Here is an 8,576-nt window from a genome sequence, read left to right as displayed (position 1 = left end):
CAAGAAGTGATTTGGCTTTGTGTTCGGCTGATCTTATACCATATATAGTAGATGTAACTATTGAACCTTGAGGAATCTCAGTTCATTCCCCTCTGCTAGTTACCCCAACATCGGGGTATTGGGAGATTAATATGCCATGGTGGCTGAACCCCTTTTGGTTGGAACTATTTCCCAAAGAGTATGCCATTTCCACTCGTATTGTGGATTGCTGGTCCCTTAACTTGGGCTCTGCTTCCATGCGAGTTGTATGGGATGCTCTTAAGGCCTATCTTCAGGGACTGTTAATCCAGAATATAAGTGTTATTAAAAGTGCTTCCTGTAGAGAGCTCGAACTTGCAGAGGCAAATTCCTCTCTGGATGCCCAACAAGAATCTCTCATCTCAAAATAGGCTGAACGAACTGTTGGAATCTAGGGCTAGGAACAGGGCTCGCCTCCTGCGGGAACGCATGGGAACGGCATCCCTGCACTTTCTTCACAGCAGGAACGCCGTTCCCTTTGCAGGGCTAGAGCCTCCTAAGCCGATTCTTCACTAAGCGGCGATGCCCAACATCACCGCCTAGTGAAGGACGGAAGGACACAGTGAAGGAAGGAAGTTGGCAGCCACACCTGTTGATGCCCAGTCTGTAGTTCCGGCCGCTGCTGCCCACAGCTTCTGAGGTGTCTGAGCAGTGTCGGAGTGATCTCCAGCCTTGTGTGCTGCGCCGGAGTCTGGGAAGGGCGACGTCTCTGACAAGGGGAAATCCCGCCCAATGCCGCACCATGCAGTGTGACATGCCGCCCAGACTCTGGAGAGGGGCGGGCAGGAGCCAGACACTATTGTAAGGGGAGAGTGGGGAGGAGTGTATGGGGGTGAAAGGCTGCGTAGTCTCCTCATGCTGTGTTTGGAGGACTGGTGACAGCCCGTTCTGCTGGGACTTGTAGTGCCCTCTGTTGGGGGCTGAGATATGGCAGCCTCCTATGTTGGGACTTGTAGTGTCCTAGACTGTGGGGGGGACTGAGGAATCCTCAGTCCCCCACAGAGGGCACTAAAAGTCCCAGAAGAGTAGGCTGCCATTCTTCAGTCCCCTATAATCTAGGGCACTACAAGTCCCAGCATATCAGGCTGCTCTTACAGAACAGGAGAAGGAGCTGGGAGGGGGATTTGTACTGGAAGGGGAGAGAAGGATGCACAGGTTTGAGATGGGGGAGGATTTGTGATGAAGGGATTTTTGCCTGGAGGGGGAGATGGGGGATGTTTTTTTTCTAAGAGGGGGGATATATGCTGAGAGGGGGAGATGGGGGAGGATTTGTGCTGGGAGGGAAGAGAAGGAGGCGCAGGTTTGAGATGGGGGGGGGGGGTTTGCTGAGAGGGGGACTTTTTTTGCTGAGAGGAGGGATGATTTTTGCTAAGAGGGGGGATTTATGCTGGGAGGGGGAGATGAGAGAGGATTTGTGATGAGAGAAAGAATTTATGCCGAGAGGGGGGGATGAGAGGATTTGTGATGAAAGGGAGAATGTATGCTGGGATGGGGAGATGGGGGAGGATTTGTGCTAGGAGGGAGAGATAGGGGAGGATGTGTGCTAGGAAAGAAGGCAGAGGCAAGGGTTTGTGCTGAGAAGAGGGGTAAGTACTGGAAGGGGTTATATGAGGGTGAGGATTTGTGCTGAAAGGTGTGATTTTTGCTGCTAGGGGGAGATGGAGGGGACGGGGTCTGTGCAGAGAGGGTGGATTGGGGGTAAGAGAATTTGTGGATTTATGTTGTAGGGGGAATGTGGGGAGTGAGGATATTTGTGCTAGAAGGGGGCATATGGGAGTGAGGAGTTTGCCCTGGGCACTGAATGATCTTGTCCCAGCATTGGCACACTCTACAAATTGCAAATATTTATTGGACTCATGAGCTGTGGCATCTTATTGCCATCATCCCGGAAATAGTAAATATAATTGATTGACACCTCAAATTTATTTGGGATTTTTAAGGCAATATAGAAAAAATTATACTAGATGTATATAAAAATATACATTTTATTACAAATATCAAAAAACGTTACAATAACAAAGAAATCCATAAAATGACAATGTTGTGCTGACATATGTATATAGCATAAAATAATACCACATGCGTAAACTTTATGCAACAGAGCAAGCGGCTATTTTCTAGACATGTGCATTCGTTTTCGTCCGAATGCATTTTCGTCTGAATTTCAGCTATTTTTGTTTTCGTTTTGACAAACGATAACGAAAGCACAGAATCCGAAAAACGAAAGATCCGACATAAATAAATGCGTTATTTTCGTTTTCATTGTTACAACAGTTCGATATAGAATAGGAGATTCGACATGACTCTGACAACAATCTGTGTCTTTAGAACCTGTGGTCGAATGTGCCTAACCTTACCTCTATTAGTCCAAGATTATATAGAGAAAATATTCGACAGAGAAAAAAGATTTGACAGAGAGAAAAGATTCTGCAAGTTACTGTCCTAAAAAGTGTTTGGGGACCTCGGTCCTGCCCCAGGGGACATGTATCAATGCAAAAAAAAGTTTTAAAAACGGACGTTTTTTCGGGAGCAGTGATTTTAATAATGATTAAAGTGAAACAATAAAAGTGTAATATTCCTTTAAATTTCGTAGTACTATAGAAGTTTTCCCCTTAGAAAAGGCGGGACTTTTTAGGCATAGACTGTGACACCAATTGATTTGGTAAAAATATATAAAAAAATAATTTTATTTCAACATAGAAAGAAAAAACAAAGAATAATATATTAACATACATTTCCGAACAGGAGAAAGGGACACATTACTTCCTCCATGTGCATATATTTATAGAACCAGAAAACATTTGCTTTCTACATCTTATTCCAAAGGAACAGACTTCTATGACATTGTATATAGGCATATTCAAAGCATTCTACAAACAAGGTCAAATTGCGTTAATATTGTTAATATTGTGCATCCCTATGTTGGGATGTTGGCTACTATTAAGTGGATCTTACTTTATACCTCACACAATTCTGATTTTTAAATTTCGTAGGGGGGGGGGGGGGGGTGTCTATAGTATGCCTGTGAAGGGGCTCATGTTTCTGGTGCTTAGAACTGTCCCTGCACAAAGTGTAATTTATGCAGAAAAAAAGTCCTTTAAAATCACTCGCAGCTATTATGAATTGTCGGCTCCGTAATACAGAGAACACTCATTGAAAGTCATTCATAATAAAAAAAAAAATAAATAAATAAATAAAAAGCGTGGGGGTCCCCCAAATTCAATTACCAGGCCCTTCAGGTCTGGTATGAATATTAAGGGGAACCCTGCCTCAAATTTAAGAAAAAATTTGACGTGGGGTTCCCCCTAAATATCCATAACCAGACCCTTCAGGTCTGGTATGGATATTAAGGGGAACCCCGCGTCAAATTTAAAAAAAATTGACGTGGGGTCCCCCTAAAAATCCATACCAGACTCTTTATCCAAGCACGCAACCTGGCAGGCCGCAGGAAAAGAGGGGGGGGGACGAGAGAGCGGCCCCCCTCCCTCCTGAACCGTACCAGGCCACATGACCTCAACATTGGGAGGATGCTTTGGGGGCCTCATCCCCACAACCCTGGCCGGTGGTTGTGGGGGTCTGCGGGCGGGGGGCTTATCAGAATCTGGAAGCCCCCTTTAACAAGGGGACCCCCAGATCCCGGCCCCCCCCTGTTTGAAATGGTAAGGGGGTACAAAAGTACCCCTACCATTTCACAAAGAAAGTGTAAAAAATTGTTAAATAAGACAAACACACTTTTGAAAAATTCCTTTATTAAAAATAAAAAAAATTAAAAAAAGATTCCAGCGGCCGTAATCCACTCTTGCTATCCAGCGACGGACGATCATCTCTCCAGTGATGGCTCATCTGAATCAGCGCAGCAAATCCATCCTTCTTCTGTCTCCACGGAGGAGACACTGCAGGGATTCCGGCGGCCTGACATTTCTTATATACGGAGGGCGGGGCCACCCGTCACTGACCCCGCCCCCCTCTGACGCAAGGGGAAACCCGGGGTTCCCTGTGACATATGGGTGACCTTGCACCCCTCTGATATAACACAGGCAGGTTTCCGTTACATCAGAGGGGGGGGCGGGGTCACCCATACATCACGGGGACCGTCGCTGGATAGCAAGAGTGGATTACCACCGCTGGGATCTTTTTTTAATTTTTTTTTTATTTTTAATAAAGGAATTTTTCAAAAGTGTGTTTGTCTTATTTAACTATTTTTTACACTTTCTTTGTGAAATGGTAGGGGTACTTTTGTACCCCCTTACCATTTCAAACAGGGGGGGCGGGATCTGGGGGTCATCTTGTTAAAGGGGGCTTCCAGATTCTGATAAGCCCCCTGCCCGCAGACCCCCACAACCACCGGCCAGGGTTGTGGGGATGAGGCCCTTGTCCTCATCAACATGGGGACAAGGTGCTTTGAGGGGTCACAGACCCCCAAAGCATCCTCCCAATGTTGAGGGCATGTGGCCTGGTACGGTTCAGGAGGGAGGGGGGCCGCTCTCTCGTCCCCCCCTCTTTTCCTGCAGTCTGCCAGGTTGCGTGCTCGGATAAAGGGTCTGGTATGGATTTTTAGGGGGACCCCCACGTCAATTTTTTTTTATTTGACGCGGGGTTCCCCTTAATATCCATACCAGACCTGAAGGGCCTGGTAATTGAATTTGGGGGACCCCCACGCTTTTTATTTATTTATTTTTTTATCAATGACTTTCAATGAGTGTTCTCTGTATTACGGAGCCGACAATTCATAATAGCTGCGAGTGATTTTAAAGGACTTTTTTTCTGCATAAATGACACTTTGTGCAGGGACAGTTCTAAGCACCAGACACATGCGCCCCTTCATAGGCATACTATAGACACCCCCCCCCCCCCCTACGAAATTTAAAGGAATATTACACTTTTATTGTTTCACTTTAATCATTATTAAAATCACTGCTCCCAAAAAAACTGCCATTTTAAAACTTTTTTTTACATTGATCCATGTCCCCTGGGGCAGGACCTGGGTCCCCAAACACTTTTTAGGACAGTAACTTGCAAATTAGTCTTTAAAATTAGCACTTTAGATTTTGAACGTTGGAGTCCCATAGACTTTAATAGGGTTCTAAAGTTCACACGAAGTATGCTATATACTAGCTCCGTCGAATCTTCTTTATACATTCAACAGACACCATAAGCTTTCAAAGACAGATTCGACCGTAATTCATGTGGATTTTCAGACGAATGCAATTTTTGAACGAAAAACTAAATAAATAAAAACGAATTTCGGGAGTAACTAAATAAATAAATTTTTCGGACGAAAACAAAATTCCGAAACGAAATATTTTACTCTGCACATGTCTACTATTTTCCTACGTGTTTCGAAAAGTATGTATTAATAGTTTCTTCTTCAGGGAAGCCACTATCTGTGAACACACAACAAGCAATAAATATTTGGAAAAATACACTTATAAACATAGCATAATACATTTAAATCCCAATACTTGAATACTCACATGCTTATTTTTTATGCCATAAAAGGCATTTTCTCTTGTTTTGGCGACCGTCCCAAAGACGGAAAAAATAGGCCAAAGGGGAGAAGGTTGAACCATTAAATAAAGATGGTGAGGGTCTGCTACTATGTCACCGCACTCAAAGCCCTGGAGTCAAACAGACTCAACAAAGGATGGGAATGGAAAACTCCTTTACATATGTGTCCAATGGCCCAGCAGATGGGGAAACATTACATTGTATGAGCCCCAGTCTTGTCTGAGGAACCTAAGGCAAAGAGAACCAAGGAATATTTTAGTCTAACCCCCATCATTGCATTTATCATAAAAAGAGGTTCCTAAATCATAGCTTACTGCCGTATCAAGGTTCCAAATTCCTAGATCTATGTTTCCCAGTTTTCCTACCGATGTCATCAGATCTGGAGAATCCAAAGGACATGAGGAGAGTTCCCACCTGAATAGGACTTCTGGCGTCTGCCTTAAATAGCCCCTATTGAGTAGATTGGCGCCAAAAAATCTCCCAATGGGAATAATGACTCCTCCCATCTATCCACCAGCTCTTTCTGATAGGAGGTTCTTTAAAGAGCTCCTCCTCATTATTAGAAATACTTTTTTTGATTGGAGGTCTCACTTGGAGATTACTCCAAGTACAAGACCAATTATTGGTCTAACAGCGGCGTTATTGCGGCTATTTGTCGCACTTCCAGTGCGTCATCTTCCGCCGGAACCGTAAATTACGTCATTTTCACCCGGAACCGGAAATGGCGTCATTTTCCCCGGAACCGGAAGTGACACTTTTTTTTTTTTTTTTACTTCCGGAAGTAGCAGCCTCTCCACACTAGGAAATGACTGTATACAACAACCGCAGATAGTTTCAACATACATTCTGAAGGGAACAAATGAACAGATGTCGGTGTCGTTCCCAACAAAGACGGCACCATCCATCTTTCCGGATTATATTCAACAGGGGAGGAATCAAATAATGAATCATAGATCGCTAAATATATTGCAATCCACTTCAGGGGGCCTATCCCAATCAGCTCTTTTTGATGGGCATATGGAAATTAATCCACAAAAATGACTATAAATTCACAGATGAACACCAATTGAATTTGTCCCCTGTGATATGTCACTAAAGGCAAGAATTAAAACCCCCGACACAGAAATAAATTGGATGAACCCCTGATCGCCACACAAGGTGGCCGCCAGGAGTAAAGCCAGTGCCCATGTAAGTGGCCAAAAAACAGGAAGGGGAAAGAGGGTAAAATATAACCCCCTATCTTTGTTCTTGACAAGATAGTACAAGCAAGGTCAACAAAGGGTCTTTCCTCTGCTACATATAGGGTATTGTCAGATAGGTTCTTATTTAACTTTCCCATCCAGGGCTGGCTGGGAAAAAGATATTGGTCCCATCAAGGAGAAGGTCTGGGATGGTATTCTTTGGTCCTCGTCCCAGGTGTCTCTTTCTCCATCACACAGACTGACACAGATTTTTATACTCCGTATAGTCTATACAACTCAATTTCTGTATGCAATTGGACTGAGATCAGAGCCAGTCTGTGCTAGATGTGGCAACAAAGGTACACTAATACATCTTCTGTGGTGGTGCCCGAAACTCCAAAGAATTTGGACGGAGGTGGTTGGTACCCTAAACGGGCTATTGAAAATTAACATCTCGACTGAACCACTTATATGTTTACTGGGCTATTGTGACATGTCTACTTATACCTCCTCTACGGATAAAACTTTAACCACTTAAGGACCGCCGCATGGCAATGTACGTCGGTGCAATGGCACCGACAGGCACAAGCACGTACATGTACGTGCTTGCCTTCCAGCGGGTGGGGGGTCCGATCGGACCCCCTCCCGCTGGATGTGGCGGTCCATTTCGCTGCAGGAGCGATCCGGGATGAGGGGATGGCCGTTGGTTTCTGGCCATCCCCTCTCGATCGCTCCTGGCGAATGAGAAGCTTCCCCCGCTGTGTATAGTAAACACAGGCAGGGAGGAAGTGATGTCATTCTCCTCGGGGCAGTCTTTTTGACCGGATTACGAGGAGGAACAGTGAAAGTAAGTGTGCACCAACACTACACTGATATGTAGGCACACATAGGCACACAACCCCCCCCCCCCCCCGATCACCCCCCCGATTAACAGTTTTAACCCCCTGATTGCCTCTAGTTAACCCTTTCACCCCCTTTTGCCAGTATCACTAAGCAATCGTTTTTCTGATCGCTGCATTAGTGTCACTGGTGCCGTTAGGTAGCTAGTTATTTTTTTTAGGTTCACCGCCAGGTTTTTATAGCGCTAGGTACCCCGATATACTACCCAATAATGGTTTTAACTCCCTGATTGCCCCTAGTTAACCCTTTCACCCCCTTTTGCCAGTGTCACTAAGCGATCATTTTTGTGATCGCTGCATTAGTGTCACTAGTGTCGCTAGGTAGCTAGTTATTTTTTTAGGTTCACTGCCAGGTTTTTATAGCGCTAGGTACCCCCATATACTACCCAATAATGGTTTTAACCCCCTGATTGCCCCTAGTTAACCCTTTCACCAGCGATCACCGTATAAGTGTCACTGGTGACGCTGGTTAGCCAGTTAGTTATTTAGGTTCCCCGTCAGGTTTTTATATAGCGCCAGGGACCCGCATATACTACCTAATAAAGATTTTAACCCCCTGATTGCCCCTAGTTAACCCTTTCACCGGTGATCACCGTATAAGTGTTACGGGTGACTCTGGTTAGTTAGTTTGCTTTTATAGCATCAGGGCACCCGCCATTTATTACCCAATAAAGGTTTAACCCCCTGATCACCCGGCGGGTGATATCAATTAGGTTTTAGGGTCAGGGTCTGCGTGGCCCCAGGCAGCGCTAGGTTAGTGCCAGTACCGCTAACACCCACGCGCAAAGCATAAACCTCCCGTAGTGGTATAGAATCTGAACAGATCAATATCTGACTGATCAGATCTATACTAGCGTCCCCAGCAGTTTAGGGTTCCAAAAAAACACATTGTTAGCGGGATCAGCCCAGATACCTGCTAGCACCTGCGTTTTGCCCCTCTGCCCAGCCCACCCAAGTGCAGTATCGATCG

Source organism: Lithobates pipiens, unplaced genomic scaffold (genome assembly GCF_037356315.1).
Source record: "Lithobates pipiens isolate NorthernLeopardFrog02 unplaced genomic scaffold, aLitPip1_a1.2 Scaffold_30, whole genome shotgun sequence".
Taxonomy (NCBI): domain Eukaryota; kingdom Metazoa; phylum Chordata; class Amphibia; order Anura; family Ranidae; genus Lithobates; species Lithobates pipiens.
The sequence above is the reverse complement of the archived record's forward strand: the minus strand, read 5'-3'. Positions refer to the sequence as shown.